Source organism: Hemitrygon akajei, unplaced genomic scaffold, assembly GCF_048418815.1.
Source record: "Hemitrygon akajei unplaced genomic scaffold, sHemAka1.3 Scf000063, whole genome shotgun sequence".
Taxonomy (NCBI): Eukaryota; Metazoa; Chordata; class Chondrichthyes; order Myliobatiformes; family Dasyatidae; genus Hemitrygon; species Hemitrygon akajei.
In genome coordinates this window covers 3,866,062-3,890,108 of record NW_027331949.1, presented here as the reverse complement: position 1 = coordinate 3,890,108, position 24,047 = coordinate 3,866,062, and the positions used below count along the sequence as shown (strand labels likewise).

Genomic DNA, 24,047 nt, shown 5'->3' with positions numbered 1-24,047 from the left:
CCCCACAACATCAATGGCCTTACGAATAAGTTTGTTGATTCTGTTGGTGTCTGCTACTCTCAGCCTGCTGCCCCAGCACACAACAGCAAACATGATAGCACTGGCCACCACAGACTCGTAGAACATCCTCAGCATCGTCCGGCAGATGTTAAAGGACCTCAATCTCCTCAGGAAGTAGAGACGGTTCTGACCCTTCTTGTAGACAGCCTCAGTGTTCGTTGACCAGTCCAGTTTATTGTCAATTCGTATCCACAGGTATTTGTAATCCTCCACCATGTCCACACTGACCCCTTGGATGGAAACAGGGGTCACCGGTGCCTTAGCCCTCCTCAGATCCACCACCAGCTCCTTAATCTTTTTCACATAAAGCTGCAGATGATTCTGCTCACACCATGTGACAAAGTTTCCCACCATAGTCCTGTACTCAACCTCATCTCCCTTGCTGATGCATCCAACTATGGCAGAGTCATCAGAAAACTTCTGAAGATGGCAAGACTCTGTGCAGCAGTTGAAGTCCGAGGTGTAGATGGTGAAGAGAAAGGGAGACAGGACAGTCCACTGTGGAGCCCCAGTGCTGCTGATCACTCTGTCTGACACACAGTGTTGCAAGCGTACGTACTGGTCTGCCAGTCAGGTAATCAATAAGCCATGACAGCAGGGAAGCATCCACCTGCATCACTGTCAGCTTCTCACCCAGCACAGCAGAGATGGGGGGGCTGGGCCGGTGATATCGGAGAGTTGGCATGTGAGAATGAGCAATATTGTGTCAGCTCTGAGTCTGGGGTGCAGAGGCATCAATGGAGGGAGAAGTAGAATAATTTATCTGGTCTTTGCTGAATCTTTGGATTCAGAACTAGACTGTGAGCTGAGATATTTGGTGAACAGTCTCTGGAGTGGCCAATGTAAACGAATGCCAACTGGGCCAGCTACGTGGTGCTCATGTCGAGGGAACAGTCATGGCTCTTGTTTTAATTCACCCTTCGTATTCACAGGTCCTATGACTACAGTCTCTGAGCACACCTCACAGTGGAATGAGGAACAACTATTTCAGCTGTCAAAATTCTACCGGGAAAGACTGAAACAGGCAATTGAAGAACGTGTGGAAGAACTCACTGAAATGCTGAGACTGTGGTGATGTCTGCTGGTTCTAACATCACAGAACTGAAGGTATCCAATGGGAAAGAAACCAAATTGTCTCTTCTCCCAGGTCTGCAGCTGTTTGATGCAATATTAACACTGATCTCTGATCATTGTTTTGACAGATCTGGCATCAGCACTGGAAATTTTGAGCTGGGGTGCCGGGAACTGGCTTCTGGCTGATCTTTCATTATTATGTTATAGTTAGGGTTTTATAGATTTGTTAAATATGCCTGCAGAAAAGGGAATCTCGGGGTAGTATGTGATGAGATATATGTGCTCTGATTATAAAATTTCCTTTGAACTTTAGAGTTAGGGAAACCCATTCTTTCCAAACATGACATGCTTATCACAGTGGCAAGTGAGCAGTAGGAATGTATCATGCCTGGTGAACAGCTGAGAGTTAAAATTAGATCCAATCGTTCTACAAAGCTGCTGTTTAAGTTCAGTCAGTCAACTCAACCTCAATAAAAGATAGACCTTGCAGATGGTGACTCAAGACAGGTTGAATCACGGCCGTCTTTTCCCAGTTAGCTAAAATTAACGATCATCCCAGCCCTGGCCATCACCGTATCAGTTCGTCCTGTAGTGTGAGAGTCACGAGCTTCTCCAGATGCTTTATCAGTGATCATTCTGCCATCAGGGGCTCCAGGTGGGGTGTCTGGGTGGGGGTGGTGATGGCTGTCTATTACACAAAGTTCTGTTTATGACTCGTCTGCACATGTGGCAAGATATAAATAGCCCTCAGCCTGGGCTGTGCGCAAACGCATTGTTAGCGGTGACAATTTCCAATAAACGAGGGTGTGTTCACATTCCCTTGACTTGCCATGACCTCAGCTCACCATTAGCACCCTGGAAGACAGAATTTGCAGTTAATAGCCCCAGTTTACCTTGTTCTGTGTATGAACCCATTCCACCCGATTCCATCTGAAAATTTCAGTGGAATGCTCCAACCTCCCCACAACAAAAACCACATCAACAGTAATACCGTCAGCAAAGGATTTAGTTACATAGGCCAGTTAGACTTACCTCAGTGGTTGGGAAGGTGTTGGAGTCCATTATTAAAGATGAGGTTTTGAGGTACTTGGAGACAAATGATAAAATGTCAGTCATATGGTTTCTGTAAAGGGCAATTTTGCCTGAAAATTCTTTCAGGATTCCTCAAGGAAGTATGAAGCACCATGGACAAAGGAGAGGCATTAGATGTCATTGACTTAGAGTTTCAGAAGGCATTTGATAAGGTGTTAGTAGAAATATACTGGCATAGATAGAGGAATGGCTAATAGTCAGGAGGCAGCAAGTGGGAATAAAAGGGACATTTTCGAGTTGGCTGGCAGTGACTAGTGGTGTCCGTTGGGGGTCAGTATTGGGACGGCTGCTTTTCACATTGTTTGTCAATGATTTAGTGGAATTAATGGCTTGTGGCAAAGTTTATAGATGATCTGAAGATACGTGGAGGGGCAGGTAGTGCTGAGGAAGCAATGAGTTTACAACAAGACTTAGACAAATTGGAAGAATGGGCAACAAAGGGGCAGATGGAATACAGTGTTGGAAAATGTATGATCATCCATTTTGGTAAAAGGAACAACAGTTGTTATTATCTAAATGGGGAGAAGATTCAAACATGAGAGGTACAAAGGGACTTAGGAGCCCTTGTGCAAGACTCCCAGAAGGTTGAGTCTGTGGTAAAGAAGGCAAATGCAATGTTGGCATTTATCTGAAGGGGATTAGAATATAGTAAACAAAGAGAAAATGCTGAATCTTTATAAGACACCATTCAGGCCGTACAGAGTATTGTCAACAGTTTTGAGCCCCTTATCTCAGAAGGGATGTATTGCCATTGGAGAGAGTCCAGAGCAGGTTCACGAGGATGATTCCAGGGATAAAGGGGTTAAAATACGAGGAGAATTTGGCAGCACTGGGCTTGTACTCACTGGAATTTAGAAGAATGCATCGGAATCTCATTGAAACCTACAGAATTTCGGAAGTACTAGATAAAGTGGATGTGGAAAGAATGATTCCTGTGGTGGGGAATCCAGAACGAGATTTGAGGTGTGACCTGTTAGTACAGAAGTAAGGAGGGATGTTTTTAGCCAAAGAGTGCTGCCTGCATCTGTAGATTGCTCTGCCAGAGTCTGCGCTGGAGGCCGACCATGGGTATATTGAAAGTGGAAGTTGACAGATTCCTGATTGGTTGGGGCATCGGAGGATCTGGTGGGAAGGCAGGTGTATGGGGTTGAGTGGGATCTGGGGTCAACCATGATGGAATGGTCTAATTCAACTCCTGTGTATTATGGTCTTATGGACAAATGTAAGCACAACGGGTCCCACAGATGCTGGAAATCCAGAGCAACACAAACAGAATACTGAAGGAAGTCAGGAAGAGAATGCACATTTGTGGCTTTGGGCCGAGATATCATCAGGATGGGAAAGGAAGTGTGAAGAAGCCATCAAAAGAAGATTGTGCTGGGGTGTGGTAGTACACTGTGGCAGATGATAGCTGAAACCAGGTTTGCGGCGAGCTGGGTGGGGAGGTGATAAGTGGTAAAGGCAAAAGAAGATGGAAACTGATAGGAGAGGAGAGGGGCTGAGTGAGAAACTGAAGGAGGAGCAGCAAATGGAAGTGAGAATACGTACACAATGCTGGAAGAACTCAGCAGGTCAGGCAGCATCCGTGAGAAAAGAGTAGCCAACGTTTCGGGCCGAGACCCTTCATCAGGAATGGGGGGGAAGAGAGAGCTGAAACCCAGTAATAGAGATGGGGAGGGGGTAGGGCCTAGAGGCGCCAGGTGGAAAACCAATCAGAGGAAAGATAAAGGGGGGGAGGGGGAGGGGATAAGCATGAAAGAACTGTAGAGATAAAGAAGCAGAAAGTTGAAAGGAGAGAGAGGCAGAGAGGGACCTGGGATAGGGGAATGGGGAGGGGAAGGGAATTACCAGAATTTGGAGAATTCAATGTTCACACCACCAGGCTGGAGGCTACCCAGACGGTAGATGAGGTGTTGCTCCTCCAACCTGAGTTTGGCCTCATTATGGCAGTAGAGGAGGCCATGTATGGACATATTTAGATGGGAATGAGAGGCAGAGTTGAAGTGGGTGGCAACCGGGAGGTCCTGTCTATTGTGACAGATGGACGTAGGTGCTCGATTAAGCGGTCCCCAATCTGTGTCGGGTCTCGCCGATGTTGAGGAGGCCGCACCAGGAGCACCAGATGCAATAGACGACTCCAGCAGACTCACAGGTGAAGTGTTGTCTCACCTGGAAGGACTGTCTGGGGCCCGGAATGGTGGTAAGGGGGGAGGTGTGGGGACAGGGCAAATGGAAGTGATGGACAGTCGATGAGAAGAGAACAAAAGATTGAGAATCAATAATCGGGACTAGTTAATAAGAGAGAAAAGGGGAGGAGAAGAAATTACTGGAGGTTATAGAAGTGAATTTTCTGGCATCAGGGTAGACTCTAAACAGACAAAATATGAGGTGTTGCTCCCAAAACCTGAGTGTGGCCTCATGGTGGCAGTAGAGGAGGCCTTGGTCCCAGTTTCTCATGCTGGCTTCTCATCCCTTCCTTTCCAGTCCTGATGAAGGATCCCGGCCCTGAACGTCATTTGTTCATTTCCATCCAGAGATCCTGCAGTACCTGCTGAGTTCATCCAGCATTTTGCCATGTTGCTCATGAACCAGTTCATGTTGACTCTACCTGATCACAAACTGTCTTTCCAAATGAAGATTAATCCTGCCTCTCTCATCAGTTTCCAATAATCACCAAGCCAGCGAGGTTAGTCAAGAGGCATATCATTTTATGTCTGCTGTCCTTGAATAAACGTGAAAAAAGGGGTTTCTGTTTTTCAGTAACATAATGAAGGAGGAATGAAAGAAGGATTCATTCGCCAGATATCAGAATCAGATTTCAGGTTTAATATCGGTAGCATATGTCGTGAAATTTGTTAATTTTACGACAGCAGTGCAATGCAATATTTCTAAACAGATAATGAACCCATAAACTACCTCACTACATTTTTCATTTTTTGCAATACCCATTTCAACAGTAGTGCAAAGAAAAGAAAAAATGCAGTGAGGTAGTTTATGGGTTCAATATCCGTTTAGAAATGAGATGACAGCGGAAAAGAAGCTGTTCCTGAATCACTAAATCTGTGCCTTCTGACTTCTGTACCTCCTTCCTGATGGTAGAAATGAGAACAGGTCATACTCCCTGAGTATGGAGTTTAGTAATAATGGATGCTGACTTCCTGAGGCACTGCTGCTTAAAGATGTCTTGGATACTACAGAGGCTAGTGCCCATGATGGAGGTGACTAATTTTACAAGTTTATGCAACTTATTTCGATCTTGTGCAATAGCCCACTCACCTCCCCCAGCCCCACACCCTTTGCCCTATTCTAGAGAGTGTTGCATCCAATCAGGATGCTTCATGGTACTTTGTGAAAGTTTTCGAGTGTCTTGGAAGATAATGGAGATAATGAAGATAATGACTGATTAATGTCTTTCCTCGTGTCAAATAGCAGCCCAGTTTAATTCACATCAGTCACTGAGGTACATCTAATCTGTCCAATATCACCTTGTTTGAAGAACCTTCTGAGGCATCCTCCCTCGGTTTTGCAGTGACAGCCTCGCAGATTAATAATGCATTGCTTCCATCTTGCATTCCCCACAATTATCAAGCTTGAAGCTTCTTTATTGATAAACCTGTATAAACTAGTGAATTCAGAGTTTTATTAATTTTCATTTCCTGTTTTACTGCTGACGACTCGATCCAAGGATCGCAGAACGAGAGACGAGCCCGTCCAGTGACTGTACCTTGGCTGCTGAGACATCCCATAACTGGGCAGTGACTTTCCTCGTGTGCAATGTCAGTACGCTCCTCAGTATATTTGTTTTTGTTATTTATAGAAAATCACTGAACTTGTGAGGAAGCAAAACCGGCCGGAGGGTTCGAAGGTATTCTTCAGCCTGGTGATGGGGAAAGGCTCCCGAGCCCGGAGAGTGATGTGGGAAGCATTTGTGAAAATGCAAAACGAGTTACCGAAGTTGGACAGAATATTGAAGGAAATCCAGGAGCTCGGTACGGTAAAACAACACATTGAACGCAAAACTGACAATAAAAACCATAGTAGCTGGAACAATATGATTCAATTTTAATTTATTGATTTAAACAGGGGCTGATATACCAGAATACATGAACATCAGTCAAGGGTTAACCGAACTCCCACCTCAGTTAAAAGGTAAGAGATTTCACTTTCTGACTTGCCGGAATCAATGTGAGCCTCAGATGCTTGTTCTGAGGGTTGCATAGTCTGGGAGACAGAGAAAAAAAATGTTTGATTCAGAGGAATGATTGCGGAATGCAACACCAGTCGCTCAGATGTTTGCAGTTTAAATTTTTAATCATCGAATCTCTGCCAAATATTGAAAATGTGACAATGAATTATATTGACTGATGTATCTGTTTAACGCCGACGGGCCCTGAACACCTTGCACATTCTGTGACAACCGTAGACAAGTGTTCAGATCCTGATGAGCCGCTGAGCCTCATTAACTCCTACAATGGTTCTGATGTACTGCGAAACTCCCACACACGTTACACATATGACACCATTGTGATTGAGCTCAAGAGCCATGCGATGCTGTAATTTTGGGGCTCTTTAAAACTCAGGTAGGGCCACACATAGAAGGTTGTGTTCAGTTCTGGTTGACTCCTTATAGGGTAGATGCGGAAACTTTAAAGAAAATTCAAAGGAAATTTGCCAGGATACTGCCCATGTTAGATTATACATCCTGGAGCAATCTAGGACTTCCCTCTTTTGAGTGAAGGAGGATGAGAGGCAACTTCATACAGGTGTCTAAGGTGATAAGAGGCAGAGGTAGAACCTACAGCCATCACCCTTTCTCCCCGGGTGGTAATGGCAATATTCTCACCAGAGAACATACATTTATTGTGATTGGAGGAATGTGTAGGGAGGAATATGTTTTGCCGAAGCAGATTTCCGGATTCGGCAAGAATGTATGTGCAGCATTCTTCACCAGTGACAGCACGTGGGCTGCACTTCTCTGTGAGCAGGTATTCTAAGGTCATCCGCCTGCAAGGCAACGATTCACATGGACATAATTACGATCGATACTCAGATCAGGGCTCAATCTGTGTGCTTGAGCATGGTGACAGTCTTGTTAGCCAGTGTCTGCATCACAAAGGCCATATGTATCGTTTCCCAGGACAGGCTGGCTGTATCACACCGGGGAAAGGGTCTTGCGATGCAGAGTAGAGGCCTTCTACCGCTGCGTGTCACACAGCCATCTGGTTCGACAGGATGCTGCCAGGTTAGAGGGAGTGAACTCTCGGGAGAGTTCAGACAAAGGTGGCTTGTTTTCTCTGGATTGGTGTTGTCAGAGGGCGGAACTGACAGAGGTTTTTAAGATGCTGATCGCTGGAGTTGACAGCCAGTATCTTGTTCCACAGGTTTGAAATGATTAATGCCGGGAGGCATGTGTTTAAGGTGAGATGGGGATGCTCTGAAGGAGATGTGTCGGGACACAGAGTGATGGGGACCTGGAGTGTATAGCCAGGGTTGGTGATGGAGAAGTGGTGGACAGGGACACTTAAGGGACTGTTAGACACGTGAAATTGAAAGGAGGGGAGGAATATGGATGGTACAGGCAGAAGGGACAGAGTTTAATTTTGCATTGTGGCTGCCCATTCTATCCAACCTCATTTTCCTCTGCAATTGAAGATATTCAGATTTTCTAAGGGCTTCATTAGGACAGTGACCTGAAAGGTTAATACTGTTTTCTTCTACACATGCGGTGACTGTTTTGATAAGTTCTTCCAGTAGCTATTTTAACTTGACAAAACATCGCCTGTCAATATGAAGATATTACAGATTCTGACATTGCTCACGTGTCCAGGCAGCATCTACAGAGGGAAATGAACAGGCGACATTTTTAGACTGAGACCCTTAATCATGTGGATTTTCAAACTTTATCCTAAAAATAAAGTACCTGGAAATTAAAGGGTCTTGAGTTGGTCAATGCAGGCAGTTGCAGTGGAGTATTAGAGGCATGTTCACCTTCGCAGCAGACTGTGCTGTGAAGATTCGATTTTTTAAAAATATTTTTGCATATTGGTTACAGGCCAAACAGCTGTGTGTTGGTGGAATTTCACTTTCAGCAGTAACAAACATAACACTCTTGTGTTAACTGTTGGCATTCTAGTGATTTGAATTTTGCATGTATCTCTATTAAGTTGAGAATTTAACTGTCTCAGTTTTCTTTCTGTTCACATGGAAGATGTTCATGAGAAACATAAGAAAACACTGCAGGAAGAAACTGAAGAGCTCAGAGTGAACACGATTTTGTTGAGGGAGAAGGTGAAGGTTTCCAAGCTGGTTGATCGATACGCTGAGCTGACGGTCATTTCTTCTGTTCGAGAACGGAGGTTTGTGGAACACGAGCTGCTGGCAAGAGGCCGAGACCATGAGGAGTGGAGAGAGAAACAACTTCGGGGAGAGTTGGAAAAAATCCGTGCCGATCAGTTGCTTCAAAGCAGCTTTTCCCATAGTGTGACTTACTGGCAGCAAATAAAGAGATTCTTCGGATTTGACTCTGTGACTCCGACATCAGTGAACAGAGTAAAGCCTGGGAATTCAGCAGCAGTGGCCGGTGTCCCGGAGATCGGAAAAACAACAATGATGCAGAAGATTGTTTATGACTGGGCCACGGGGAAAATATACCAACACTTCAATTTTGTGTTCAGTTTCAAATTCAGGTATTTAAACTCCATTAACTGTGAAATAAGTCTGAGGGAACTCATTCTACAACAGTATCCTTACTTTGAGAATGTTCTGGGAGAAGTCTGGAAGAACCCAGAGGGATTGCTGTTTATATTTGATGGTTTGGATGAACTAAAGGATAGAATTGATTTTACTGAGAGTCAGAGAGACACAGAACCTTAGCAACGCTGTGCAGACCCAGAATTCCAGTGCCATGTGTCCAACATTGTGTACAATTTAATCCAGCACAAGCTGCTCCCAGGGTGTTCAGTGCTGGTGACCACCCACCCCACTGCCTTACATTTATTGGAAAAGGCTGAAATCCTGGGATTTGTTGGTGAGGAATGTAAGGATTATTTTAACAGGATTTTTGAAGATCACACAGTGGCAGAAGCTGTTTTCAAACACATGGAGAACAAGATCCTGTACACCATGAGCTACAACCCCTCCTACTGCTGGATTCTCACTCTGGCATTGGGCCCCTTCTTCACACAAAGAGACAGGGACCCACAGTGAGTTCCCAAGACCATCACCCAACTGTACTCCTACTATATTTACCAACATCCTGAAAAACCACGGCCGTGAGATTGAGAACCTTCGTGATGTGTTACTCAGGGTTGGTCAGATGGTCTTCAGAGGAGTATGCGAAAGGAAGATTGTGTTTACAGATGCAGATTTGATCAAGTACAATCCTGTCGGGGTTCCTGATGGAGCTTTTGGAGAGGGATGATTCTGCCAGATGTATGGTGTACACATTCCCACACCTCACCATTCAAGAATTTGTAGCTGCACTTGCACAATTCCTCACCCCAGATCTCAAGGATACTGTGAAGCTCCTCGCTGAAGCCTACTGCATGACAGATGGGCAATTTGAGGTATTTCTCCGTTTTGTTGCTGGTCTCTCCTCGGGGTCAGCCTGGCGCTGGAATGAGTTTCTGGGTCCATTTCCTGCCGATACAGAGACAGAAGTCGATAAAAGGAGCCTCCTGAACACATTGCACTACCTGTTTGAGTCTCAGAATCATGGGCTGGCTCAGGACTCACTGGGATCTGTAGTAAAGCTTTCACTCAGTGGACTGCGACTGACACCGATTGACTGCGCGGTCCTGTCTCATGTCAGTGGGTTCTGTGATACAGTAAAGCACCTCGACCTGGATCACTGCTACATTCAGTGTGAAGGACTCGATGGCTGGCACCCAGTCTTCACAGATGCCAAGAGTTGGGGTAATTCTAAATATTTAGATTTTCTAACAGTGGATGTTAAAGATTTAATGTTAAAAATCTTTAGCCAAATAGCAAGCCGTGTGCCATTGTTTGATCGGTTTGCTGATGACGAAATGTCTAAAATTTGTCATTAGCAAAGACTAACAGTATCTTATCCCTTCTCCTGGACAACGGCAGTGACTATCACCATGTGTTACACAGGGAGCAGATAGATAGATATTTTATTCATCCCCATGGGGAAATTCAACTTATTTTTCCAATGTCCTATACACTTGTTGTAGCAAAACTAATTACATACAATATGATATGCATCTAAATCAATATCTCAAAAAGCATTTATAATAGCCACATCCCCATTTACTGCCAAAGGTCAGAGCACAGCTCTGTTGTCAGTGGACGATCTGAGCTTCTTCTAGGTGGCCAGATGTTAGCTTAACTTAATAATGACACAGCCCTTTGCACTTCTCAATCACCTGCATCCCTTCACCCATTGTGAACCTTCTGCCTCTCTGGGCCAGGCATCAAAGATTCAGGCACAACACCCACAATCTTCATTGTCCAGTCGGTGATACATAGAATTTTATAGCAGCCAGCAAATAGTTACAATACGTACAAACAAGCTGCATGAACTCAGCAAGTCGGGCAGCATCCGTTGAAATCATTTTCCATGGATGTTGCAGGACCTGCTGAGTTCATCCAGCTTGTTTGTTTGTGTTGATTTGACCACAGCGTCTGCAGTGTACTTTGTGTTTACAAATAGTTACAATATACCAGCTGCAGCAATTATCCTGAGACTAGAGACATAATAGGACCAATTTTGTGGCCACCCTCACACCACACATCAGCTGCTAAATTGGAAAGTGGTATGATCTGTTTGCTGCCTATTGCTCTGCTTGAGACAGGGTCTACAAAAGTTCCTCAAGAATGTTTGGGTTTGAAATGAAAGCTGACCGCTATAAATGAAGGTCAGTGGTACTTTGAAAAATTGTGTCTCCATCAAAATTCTGCATGTCAATAAAAATCCCTGGAAGGGTTTCCCAGCTGCTGTTCGTACTGATCTGGGATAGTTTGGGAATATTGTACATGGCAGATCGAGTTTATGTTTAATTTTTTGGAATGTGGCCCTGTGAAAGCTGGGATTTCATGTGCATCATAAATTATGCAGGATCACAAATATGAAATAAATTATAACAACAAAATAATTCACAAAACAAAACTGGACAGAGACTAGTTTAGAAAGAGCAACTAAAGACAGACCTTGAAAACAACTGGGATAAAACATACTGGGATTTATTCTCAGAGCAAGAATATTTTGGCTGAAAACATCTTTACTACTTTGAAATGTTTACTTGAAATATCAGAATGGCAAAATGAGTCAGGTCCTGGGGCTGATTCAGTTTCAGACTCACAGCTCTCTCTCTTTCTTCAGATTGGCAAACAATGAATTGGGCGAGGGTGATTCCGCAGTGAAACTGATCTCTGTAGCTCTGACTGACCAGGGCTGTAAAATACAAAAACTGCGGTAAGTACCATGCTATGAGAAGTCTGATTGATTATATATTGAACAGAACACAATTAACATAACTACTGGTAAAGTCTATATTGAGTCGTTTCCTCTGAGGTCTCAGTCTCCCTTTTATCTTTTGATTATGAACACCAGATTGGGCAATAATGGTATCACAGCCTCTCAGACTGCAATCCTCGCCTCTGCTCTCATTAAAAACAGCTCACTGAAGGAGCTCGATATGAAGGACAATAGACTGGGAGATACAGGTGTAAAACAGCTGTTAGGAGTTCTGAGTAACTCGGAATGTAAAATACAGAAACTGGGGTAAGTAGTGGAGAATGGTAGATACTGTTTCTAATTGCTGTTGTATGACGTTAGCATTATTATCAGGAACACAAATTGAATGGTGTACTGATGTTCTTTCTGCCTCTCTCTGTCTCTCCCCAACTTTCCCCATCTCCCACTATACCCCCTCACCTCCCTCTCTCCCCCCTCTGTCTCTCTTGCCCCCACCCCTCCCTCTTCCCCTCTATTATTCTCATCCATTTCTGCTCTCACTCCTGATTTTCCTGGTTACAAGGCTGAAGAACAACAGTTTCACAGCCTCCTGCGCCAAGAATCTTGCCTGCATTCTCAGAACAAATCCCTCTTTGATCAAACTGGAACTGGATAACAATAAGCTGGAGGATTCAGGAGTCAAACTGCTGTCTGAAGTTCTAAGGAACCCGCAATGTAAAGTACAGGAACTGCGGTAAGTACTACACTGAGAAATTGAATTCACAACTTGAAGCCTAATGTAGAATGTATCTGTTTACAATTTGACTTCAGGATGAACGATATTGACAAATATGCATTGGGTTGCATTTGCTTCTTTTGAATTGCAGGCTATGTAGAATCGGTCTCGCAGCGTCTGGTGCAGAGTATCTCGCCTCCGTTCTAGCTACTAGCCCGTCACTGACAGATCTTGCCCTGGACTATAATAATTTGGGTGATTCAGGGGTGAAGCTGATATTTGGACCTCTGATCAGCCCAGAGTGTAAAATACAGAAACTACGGTAAGTGTCAGTCGATGGACAGGTCATATTTTACATTTACAATGTGTCTGAAATTTAATTACGTTCAAGAGAGTGGATCAGTGTTACTATCAACAATATGCAGTCTACAATAAGATATGGAGAGTATTGGAAGTGAAATTAATTCCTTCTTACATACTGAAATGTATTCATTTCCATCTTCGTCTCTGGCCCTCAGATTATGGGATGTTTCTCTCACAGATTCGTTCTGTGAGGACCTCGCTATCACTCTCAAAACAAACTGCTCCCTGAAGCTTCTGTCACTGGGTGATAACAATATTGGAGACTTAGGGGTGACACGTCTGTCTAAGGAGATGGTGAAGCTCCAATGTAAACTACAGGAACTAGAGTAAGTAGTAATGTGACAAGATTTGTTCCTAGCTTTTAACTGACTGTGAACATCATTCTCAACGTGGTAAAAATGGCCCATAGACAACTGGCCATTATTCGGGACATTGATTATAATGACCCAAATAATGAGGTTCATCTCCAACTTCATCAAATATTGCTCAGATCCCAGCTGGAGCTCATGCAGTTCTGGTCATCGTGTGAAAGGGAGAAAGTCTGAGCGCTGGAGATGGTGCAGGGAAAGTTGACGGGAGATGGTGCAGGGAAAGTTGACGGGATGCTGGTCCGTATTCAGTGTGTCAATCAGAAATGGCAACTGTGCCACCGCAGACTCTGCATGGCCACCTCAGTCCTCCAGTGATTTGTGATGTTCTCCATATTCCAGGATCTACAGGAAAGTGCCCTTCCTGGGGTGATGCCTGGTGTGAGAGTCTCAGGAATCTCAGTGAGTTTTCCCTGGAACAGAAGAGGTTTATAGTGGTTAATTGGATATTGAAAAGTAAGGTCTAGATAAATACTGCAAGACTGTTCTCCCTACGTAAGATGGCAGAGTTTCATGGAAATAGTTAGAGATTTTCAAGCTGAGAATGGTGCTTACCAGCAAGACACTGCTGGAGAGAGTTTTGGAAGCAGTCTTGACAAAGTGAGAAGACACGGAGTTGTGGACAGAATGGCCTGTCTCAATTTTTTATGGTGCCATGACCCAAGACTCACTAACTCTATCATACATATTAGTTTCAGTGCGAATATATATAAAAACACACACACGGTTAATCTGACTCTTCTTAATCTCTCTGATCCCCAGTCTGTACAGTAACGGTTTGACCGATTCCTGCTTCGTTCTCAACAAAATGAGTTCACTGAAAATGTTGGACCTGGGAGGAAACTCCTTCACAGACAAATCCACCGAATCCTTCCGCCAGCTGATACTACGACGCAAGAGTTTGAGGCACATCACGTGAGTATATTAATGTTTAATGTCATAGAAATTCACTGGGTTTCCTGGTGATATTTGATGTTGTTATTGACACTGTATTACATCCTCTGTATTTTTACATCTGTTTCAGGCTGAGGGGGAATCGATTCACTGCAGATGGGCTGAATCATCTGTTGTCATTATGGGGAAGCAGACGTGGTCTTAATGTTACAGTGAGTCATTCAAATGTAACCATATAACAATCACAGCACGGAAACAGGCCATTCCGGCCCTCCTAGTCCGTGCCGAACTCTTAATCTCACCTAGTCCCACCTACCCGCACTCAGCCCATAACCCTCCACTCCTTTCCTGTCCATATACCTATCCAATTTTACCTTAAATGACACAACTGAACTGGCCTCTACTACTTCTACAGGAAGCTCATTCCACACAGCTATCACTCTCTGAGTAAAGAAATACCCCCTCGTGTTTCCCTTAAACTTTTGCCCCCTAACTCTCAAATCATGTCCTCAAAAAATGTAGAATTTTATCTCCTCCTGGACAGAATAGCATTCGTCAATTTCACTGTGGCACCAGATTTAAACCGTAAACATCTACGGTTCTGGATGAGCGTGTGCCTCCACACATCATCAGTGGCCCCAGTGCTGTTTTGGATGTCATAGCTGCCTGGTCACTTGCCCGATCTCTCAGTGTCTGACATCTGAGCTCTATGGAAATGCCCAGACAAAAGTAGCCAAACACAAAGAAATCTGCAAATGCTGGAAATTCAAGCAACACACACAAACAATGCTGGAGCAATGCAGCAGGCCAGGCAGCATCTATAGGAAGAAGTACAGTCGAGATAGTAAGAGATTACGTTTTTTTCAGTTACTCCTAATGAAGGGTCTCAGTACAAAGCATCGACTGTACTTCTTCCTATAGATGCTGCCTGGCCTGCTGCGTTCCACCAGCATTTTTAGGAATGGCCAAAGGTGGGCTCCAGCTGTACTGCCAAGCGATAGCAGGAATCCAAGTTATTCAAGCTAGATTTAAATTCCACTTCCTCAGGATCCTGCAGAGGTTCGGCATGTCATCAGAAACCTTGACAAGCCTCAATAGATGCATGGTGAAAAGTGTGCTGACTGCCTGCATTCCAGCCTGGTATGGAAACTCCAATGCCTTTCAGCGGGAAATCCTGCAAAAGGTAGTGGATTTGGCCCAGTATATCACAGGTGAAACCCTCTCAACCATCGAGCACATCTACATGAATCATTGCTGTAGAAAAGCAGCATCCATCATCAAAGATCCTCACCACCCAGGCCATGCTCTTTTCTTGCTGCTGCCATCAGGTATAAGGTACAAGAGCATCAGGACTCGCTACACTCATTTAAGGACTCTGTTGTATTGTTACTTCAAGCCTGTTATTTATTGTTCTTTATTTATATCTGCAGTAGTACAGTTTGTTTACATTAACTGTTCCTAATGATTGCAGTTTATCGTTACTGTTCTGTAAATTTGCAAAGTATGCCCGCAGAAAAAAAATCAGGGTTGTATGTGGTGATATGTTTGTATTCTGATAATAAATTTTACTTTGAATTTTGAACTTTCAAACTTCGCAGATTTTAGCTTCGACAGAAAATTATCAGTATGGCAAAGGCTGTGAAAGTAGTCAAAACCCCAGCTGCAGCGAGGCACAGTTAGTCAGGACGCTCGCTTGGTGCCAGGTCACAAATGTATTATGAACTTTGGGCACCTTCTCTATATACCTTGCACGTTCTCACTATGACCACAAGGATTCCTTCACTTTTATTTCCCCTGTATCAAAAAGGCACGAAGGTCAGTTGTATTAGTTGCCAGCTGTCCGTTTTCTCCAGTGTGTCAATGTTTAATGTGCGAGGCACAGTCGTTGTGTGAATTAATTCAATTTTCCCTTTGCCGCCCCCCAAAAAATCAGTGTGCCCAAGAAAGTGAGGGCAAGAGGAGAAAATGGAAATAGATGCATTAATTCACTACACCCCAAACCATTATGATAAGTGCAGAGAGGTGAGAGTGTGCAGGGTGGGGAGAGAAGGAGGGCAAGATGTGTGTGTGTGTGTGTGTGTGTGTGTGTGTGTGTGTGTGTGTGTGTGTGTGTGTGTGTGTGTGTGTGTGTGTGTGTGTGTGTGTGTGTGTGTGCGCGCGCGCGCGACATTAACAGATGGTTGATCTATCAGGGACCAATCACATGATAAATTGACAGCGTTCCTCTAACTCTGAAACATTTGAGAGTTATTCTGCTCTTCACAAATTCCATCCATCCTGTACAGAGGCAGGTGGCGGGTGCTTTGGGTGGCTCAAGGATGCAGAAAGAACTTGAGCAGCTTCTCGACACTGACTGCACCAGTGGCGTTCAGTGTTTAATGTGCCACACGACAGTGCCAGCTGATGCTATAAGTTATAACAGGGTCAGCATCAGAGAAATACTAGTTGTACAAATTGATCCGTGATCTGACCAGTAACACCAAAGATAACAGACATATCATTGTACACGTTATTTACCTATAGTGTTTTAAGCCCGTGGATCTGTTGTAATGGGAAAGGTTTACACACTTTGCAAGATTTATCAGGGTATGAGATCAGGGTATGTGCCATTTTTATGGGGAATTGAATTCACTGTGTGAAGGAAATGGAACATATTTCACAGAAAATCTGTATGTGACACTCTCTTTCATGCTTCCCGCCAGACTGTAATGGTGTAGACAAATGCCCACTTTACAAATCAATCACATCAGGGAAATTAACCAAATATTGCATAATATCATGTTATAGTCATTTGATTTATAATCAAAAGGCAAATTTTTGTTTCAGTGCATTGGGACACCAATAAAGAAATGGTTCTGCTTAGTTTATGAGTGTTGGCTCTTATTAGTCAATGCTTGAAAATACCAGGCTTTGCTTCAAACTTTGTCACTTTGTCAATATCTAGTGTCTGAGAGGAGCAACATTTGGACTGTAAGATGCTCGCTTTGAAGATTGTGATAAAAACATTACTGTTCACAGCTTCACTCTAACAGAACAGGACTTGGGCTTGACTTTACATAACTTCAAACGCCAGGGCGACCATCCTGCCATCGCAGGTGATGTCTCGTTTCCAATGTTATTGCCCTATCAGTCCTGATACTGACGATCCGATCTTCGTGAAGTCCTCACTGAATCGTTAATGTGATGATGCAATCCTATTGTTTGCGATGATTGCCACACTTTAAAACATGATATCCGTTTATCTGTCTGACATGAGTCAAATATCTTGCTGGTTGTGACATTGGGGTGTTGTGTCTCTGAGATGGCGGCTGCTGTGCCCCCAAAAGAACAAGAACACTTTGTTCAAACATTGACGAGATAATCGTGAATTAACATTGGAAGTGATGTCACTCGTACTGCTCCGATCGGTGATACAACAATCGGAATAATGCTGCTTATCATTGTCTACACTGACTGCTAATGACTATTCACTGGCTCTAATCTAAGTAATGTAGCTGTACATTGAGTCCAGGTTTGTCCCCTCCCAAGCTGCAGGATGACAGAGACTTCTCTGTTTAAGTTCACAACATTCCTAAATGGAAGGGTGAATAGCCAGTGATTATGATCCACATCAGAACCAATGCCATTGGCAGGAAAAGTGACGTGAACCCGGCACCCAAGAGGACATAGGGTGCTTTCTAGTTTGTTTTTCGCTCAGGTAAGTCAGCTGATGACACCACGGCCTCTGCCCTTCACTTCGTCTTGCACCGCCTGGAAAATGGTATCTCATATGACAGGATGTTATTTATCGACTTTCTCTCAGCATTCTCTCACAATAATCTCTGAGGCTGATATCCTCGTTGGTTCCTAACACTTCTCCCTGTAACTGCATTTTGGAGTTTTAAAAACAAAGACCACAGTCATCACTTGTGACAAAAAACATCCCTAACTCCATCAGGGTGAGCGTTGGCTTTCCCAGGGTTGTGTGCTCAGCCCGCGGCTGGTGCATGACTCTACTGCTGGATCCAGTTCAAACCAAATCACCAGGCTCCCCGATGACACAACAGTGGTTTGACTCATCAGCAATGATAACGCGATGATGTACAGAGAGGAGAGAGAGCGGATGGTAGAATAGTGCGATCACAACTCCTTGAGCCACAATGTGAACCAGACTAAAAATACTGTGAACTTCAGCAAGGTTCAAACTGACTGTTCCTTGCAGCACATGAGCAGCTCATCAGCCAAGACAGGAGACTACGTTTCTGAGTGTGAAGGTAACAGACAATTTCTCCTGGTCTCTCAATCCCACCTCTTTTATCAAGATATCATAACTTCTCCTAACTCTCCTAATTCTCATAACTTATAAAACGTATAATCTTCCGTAACTTCCGCCACCTCCTACGTGATCCCACCACCAACCACATCTTCCCCTCCCCCCCACTCTCGGCTTTCCGCAGAGATCGCTCCCTACGCGACTCCGTTGTCCATCCCCCCCATCCCTCCCCACCGACCTCCCTTCGGGCACTCATCCCTGCAAACCGAAGAAGTGCTACACCGGCACCCACACTTCTTCCCTCGCCACCATCCTAGGCTCCAGACAGTCCTTTCAGGTGAGGCACCACTTCAACTGCGTCAACTGGGGTGATATACTGTATCCGGTGCTCCCGATGTGGCCATTTATACATTGGGGAGGCCCGCCGCTGACTGGGAGACCGTTTTGCTGAACACCGGCACTCAGTCCTCCAGCAGTGGCGGAATCTCCCTGTGGCCACACACTTCAATTCCACAGACCACTCCCACTCCGACATGTCTGTCCATGGCCTCCTCTACCGTCAAGATGAGGCCACACGCAGATCGATGGACCTTATCTCCCGCCTAGGTAGCCTCCTACCTGCCGGCATGAACATTCAACTCACAGACCTCCGTTGATACCCCTGCCCCCCCCTTACCCCATCCCTATCCCTTTTAGTCTGGTTCTCTTTCTCTCTCTTCCCCCCCCCCATAATCTTCCCCAGCCCTACATTTCTTAATCCTTTATTTCCCATAATTTTCCACCTTCCCCCTAGCCCATTTCCCTCCAGCCTATCACTTCCTAGCTCTCTACTTTATCCCTCCCCCCATTTCTTATCCCCCCTCGACCATCCCATGTCCCTGATGAAGGGTTTCGGCCCAAAACGTCGTCACTACCTCCTCCCATAGATGCTGTCTGGCCTGCTGAGTTCTGCCAGCATTTTGTGTTTTTAATCATAACTTCTCCATTTGCAGAGTAGAGACAAGCAGGTAGGGCTCTCTTCCCCACCCCTCTCCACCCCACACCACCATTCTAAATATTTTTACTTGAGTACCATCAAGAGTGGCCTGACAAGGTGCATCACCAGGAATTGCAAGGTGTCCGACTACAAGACCTAATGAAGGATTGACGTGATCAGCTAGCTCTCCCTTCCACTTGTCTGAGATCTTTATTAGGTGTGGAGGGAATGCAGGCCCTTTGCATCGTCAATGATCCTTCCTGTCTGTCCAACAATCACTATGACCCCATAACATTAGAGAGGATGTACCGTAGCATTGAGAAAAACCGTGAGGATGGGAAACAGCTTCTTCCCCAGACAATGAGAATATTGCACCCCATGCCACCAGTCGCTTACCCTTTAACTTGTGTTGTAAGTTAGAAAGATTATACCGAAAGACCATAAAATATCGAATCAGAATAGATCATTTTGTCCATTGATTCTGTGCTGCAATTCATCATGTTTGATCCATCCTTCCTCTCAACCTGCCTTCTCCCCGTATCTCTTCATGTTCTGACCACTCAAGAATTAATCAACCGCTGCTTTAGATATACAGAAAGACTTGGCCTCCAAAGCTGCTTGTGACAAGAATTGCACGGAATTATTCCTCTCTGGATAGAGAAATTCCTCCTCATTTCTGTCCAAAAATGGTGCCGCTGTATTCTGAAGCTATGACCTCTGGTCCGAGACTCTGCCCAACAGCGAATATCCCCTCTGTGTCCGCTCTATCAAGACCTTTCATCATTTGATAGGTATAAATGAGGTCAACCCTCATTCTTCTGAATTCTAGTGAATACAGTCCTAGTGCCAGCAGGCGCTCTTCATGTAACAAGCCATTCAATAATGTTTTCGTGAACCTACTTTGAACCTTCTCCAGTTTCAGCACATCCTCTCAAGATTAACGGCCCAAACCTACTCGCAATACTCCACGTGAGTCCACTTCAGTGCCTTATAGAGTCTCAGCTTTACATCATTGCTTTTATATCCCAGTTGTCTTGAAATGAATGCTAGCGTTGTATTTGCGTCCCGCGGCATAGATTAAAGCAGCAAATTAACCTTTAGAGAATCCTGCACAAGAACTTCCATCCAGTTTTACCACAGTTTTTTTTGTATTTTCTTTCCATTTTGAGAAGAGTCGACTCTTTCATTTGTTACGTATTCAGGCAACAATAATTACAGATGAGTTAGACGAAGGGTTTTTTATAACAAACAACACGTCTATCAAACACTGACAACAAACCCCCTTCAAATGTAAACAAACCCAAACAATGGTCCGAGCTCAGCTGCTGGCAGCTGCTCAAACAGTCCTTAATAGCGTTGCAGTCCCAAACAGTCTTTAAAGCGGTATTGAAAAGAATTTAGGTCTTTAAAGCGATATGCCGAAAGAAAGCAGTATTTTAAAACGATATGCCGACAGTTCAAAAGCTCACGGTACTTTTAAAAGGAGAGACTTTCCAAAGCGATGTAAATTCTCTTCCACGTCGATGTCCTTCGATTCCCAGCGTCGAACTCCCACGTCGAATTTTATTAAATATAACAGCTTAAAGTGACTGACCTTCCTTCCACAATATTCTCAATCTCCCGCTTTTTCCAGCGGAGACTATCGTGAGAATAGTAAACGAAATCCTTCCGAATGAGGATCACACAAGGTCGAAGTCAATCCATCGAAAATCGATTTTTCTTGATCTCCATTTTCCAAACTTCTCTTCACTCTCCATCAGCAAAGAAACCGTTGGCTCTGACCTTTTAAACTTTAGGCATTAACAAAACCTCATTTTTAACTAAACTGCGTCATCACATTAAATCACACAGTAACATGAAGTCATTTTGGCAAATCCAGCCACGAACTGCCCCACCTGACAGGGTGGGTCTCCCTTTTATACCCTGTAGAAAAAACCTGTCACATGACCTCTACTGGCGGGAAAATGACATCACTCCACCATTACCTCATGTCCAGTATAACTTCAACCCCAGTCACGTGACAAGGGTACCACTGTCACGTCACGGGTACGTAACACCTCCCTCCAAAAAAAAACATTTTTGGTCTGACAAGAACAAAAATTTTAACAATTACTTACAAAAAAAACCCCCCCAAAAAAAGGTATAAATTATATAACATACACAATATACAATACAGTAGGAGTGTTACAATAAAAAAAAACCACTCCAAAAAAAAATTACATTGTACATTCAACATCGAGATAGACAATCAGCAACCACATTATCTTTACCTTTAATATGAGTTATCACAATATTGTACTCTTGTAACATCAAACTCCAATTTAACAATCTTCTGTTTTTGTTTTTCATCTTACTCAGAAAAACTAACGGATTATGATCAGTGTAAACAATAAGTGGTTTTTGAGTTGTACCAACATATACCTCAAAATATTCCAAAGCTAAAACAAGAGATAACAATTCTTTCTCTATTGTTGAATAGTTTCTTTGATGCTTATTAAATTTCTTAGAAAAGTATGCTACCGGATGATCAACCTCATCACCCTCATTCCTTTGCATCAATACTGCTCCCGCAGCTTCATCACTAGCATCCACAGCTAATGAAAAAGGTTTTTCAAAGTCAGGTGCCTTAAGCACAGGTTGTTCACATATCATTGTTTTCAATTTTTCAAATGCTTCCTGACAAAACACTGTCCACACAAACTTCACATTCTTCTGCAGAAGATTAGTTAATGGAAGGGCAACATTAGCAAAATTCTTACAAAATTTTCGATAATATCCTACCATTCCCAAAAACCTTCTGAGAGTTTTTTTCCCCGTCGGAGTGGGAATTTCTAAAATTGCCTGAACTTTTGCCTGAACAGGAGCTACCTTACCTTGACCTACAACATAACCAAGGTAAGTCACAGTAGCATGTCCAAATTCACTCTTGGCTAAATTAATAGTCAAGTTAGCTTTTGAAAGCTTTTCAAACAATTTCTCCACCGCAATAATGTGTGCTTCCCAAGTATCATTTCCTGTCACTAAATCATCAATATAAGCATCAGTATCTTTCAAACCCTGAATCACAGAATTAATCATCCTCTGAAAAGTACCTGGGGCATTCTTCATCCCAAATGGAAGAACATTATACTCATATAACCCAGATGGAGTTACAAATGCAGAAATCTCTCTACCTCTGTCCGTTAATGGAACACACCAATACCCTTTTAATAAATCAATCTTTGTAAGGAACTTTGCTTTTCCAACTTTATCTACACAATCATCTACTCTAGGAATTGGATATGCATCTGTTTTCGTTACAGCATTCACCTTTCTATAGTCCGTACAAAACCTAATACTACCATCAGGTTTTGGCACCATTACACATGGCGAACTCCAATTCGAGTTAGAATGTCTAATAATATCATTCTCTAACATGTATTCAATTTCTTTCTCAGCAAGTTCACATTTTTCCATGTTCATTCTATATGGATGTTGTTTAATAGGTTTGGCATCTCCAACATCTACATCATGTGAAGCTATAGTAGTCCTTCTCGGAACATCTGGAAACAAATCCTTATACTTAAAAATCAATTCCTTCATCTGTTGTTTCTGCTCTAGCTGTAAATGTGCTAATTTCTCATCCATATTTTCCAAAATAGTCGAATTAGGTAACCTAACAGAAACAATGTTAGATTTAGAATGAAAGTCAGATGAATCATCTATCATGTTCCCAGTTAAATCCAACTCATTCTCACTAACCACAACAGTCACAGTATCAGATTGTTTCTCAAAATATGGTTTAATCATATTTATGTGGCAAAGTTGTGTTGACCTTCTACGATCTGGAGTTTTTATTACATAATCCACATCATTAACTCTAGACACAATTTCATAAGGTCCATGAAATCTAGCTTGTAAAGGATTTGTCTGCACTGGGAAAAGAACCAACACCTTATCTCCAGGCTTAAACATCCTCATCCTAGCTTCCTTATCATACCAAGTCTTCATTTTCTCCTGAGCCAACTTCAAATTTTCCTTGGCTAAGCTACAAGCTTTATGTAACCTGTCCTTAAATTTCAAAACATAGTCCAACAAATTAGTATGCACTTCTTTACTAATCCATTGTTCCTTCAATAAAGCTAAAGGTCCTCTAACTCTATGCCCAAACACAAGTTCAAATGGACTAAAACCTAAAGATTCCTGTACCGATTCCCTTACTGCAAATAAAAGTAAGTTTATACTCTCATCCCAGTCACCTTCATTCTCCACACAATATGTCCTAATCATATTCTTGAGAGTAGAATGAAACCTCTCCAAGGCACCTTGCGATTCTGGATGGTATGCAGACGAAGTAATTTGCTTAGCTCCCAATTTATAAACTATCCGTTGAAACAATCCAGACATAAAATTACTACCTTGATCAGTTTGTATTTCCTTAGGCAATCCAAAATAAGTAAAGAATTTTATAAGAGCCTTCGTCACAGTTTTAGCTTTTATATTCCTAAGTGGTACTGCCTCTGGAAACCTAGACGAAGTACACATGATAGTCAACAAATACTGATAACCAGTTTTTGTCTTTGGTAATGGACCAACACAATCTACAATAACTTTAGAAAACGGTTCACCGAATGCTGGAATAGGTTGTAATGGAGCTACTGGTGTAACCTGATTTGGTTTACCCACAATTTGACAAGTATGGCACGTCTTACAAAACATCGCCACATCTTTTCTTAAACCAGGCCAGTAAAAATGTTTTAAAATCTTGTCCACAGTTTTCCTTACCCCTTGATGTCCACCTAAAGGCACACTATGAGCTAAAGTCAAAATCTCAT

The 24,047-nt window shown here is 43.3% G+C and overlaps 1 pseudogene; it reads left to right on the top strand.

The window, feature by feature from the left end:
* LOC140721877 (NACHT, LRR and PYD domains-containing protein 3-like) overlaps positions 1–15,595 on the top strand; it is a 28,879-nt pseudogene extending 13,284 nt beyond the window's left edge.
* The last annotated feature ends 8,452 nt before the right edge of the window (positions 15,596–24,047 follow it).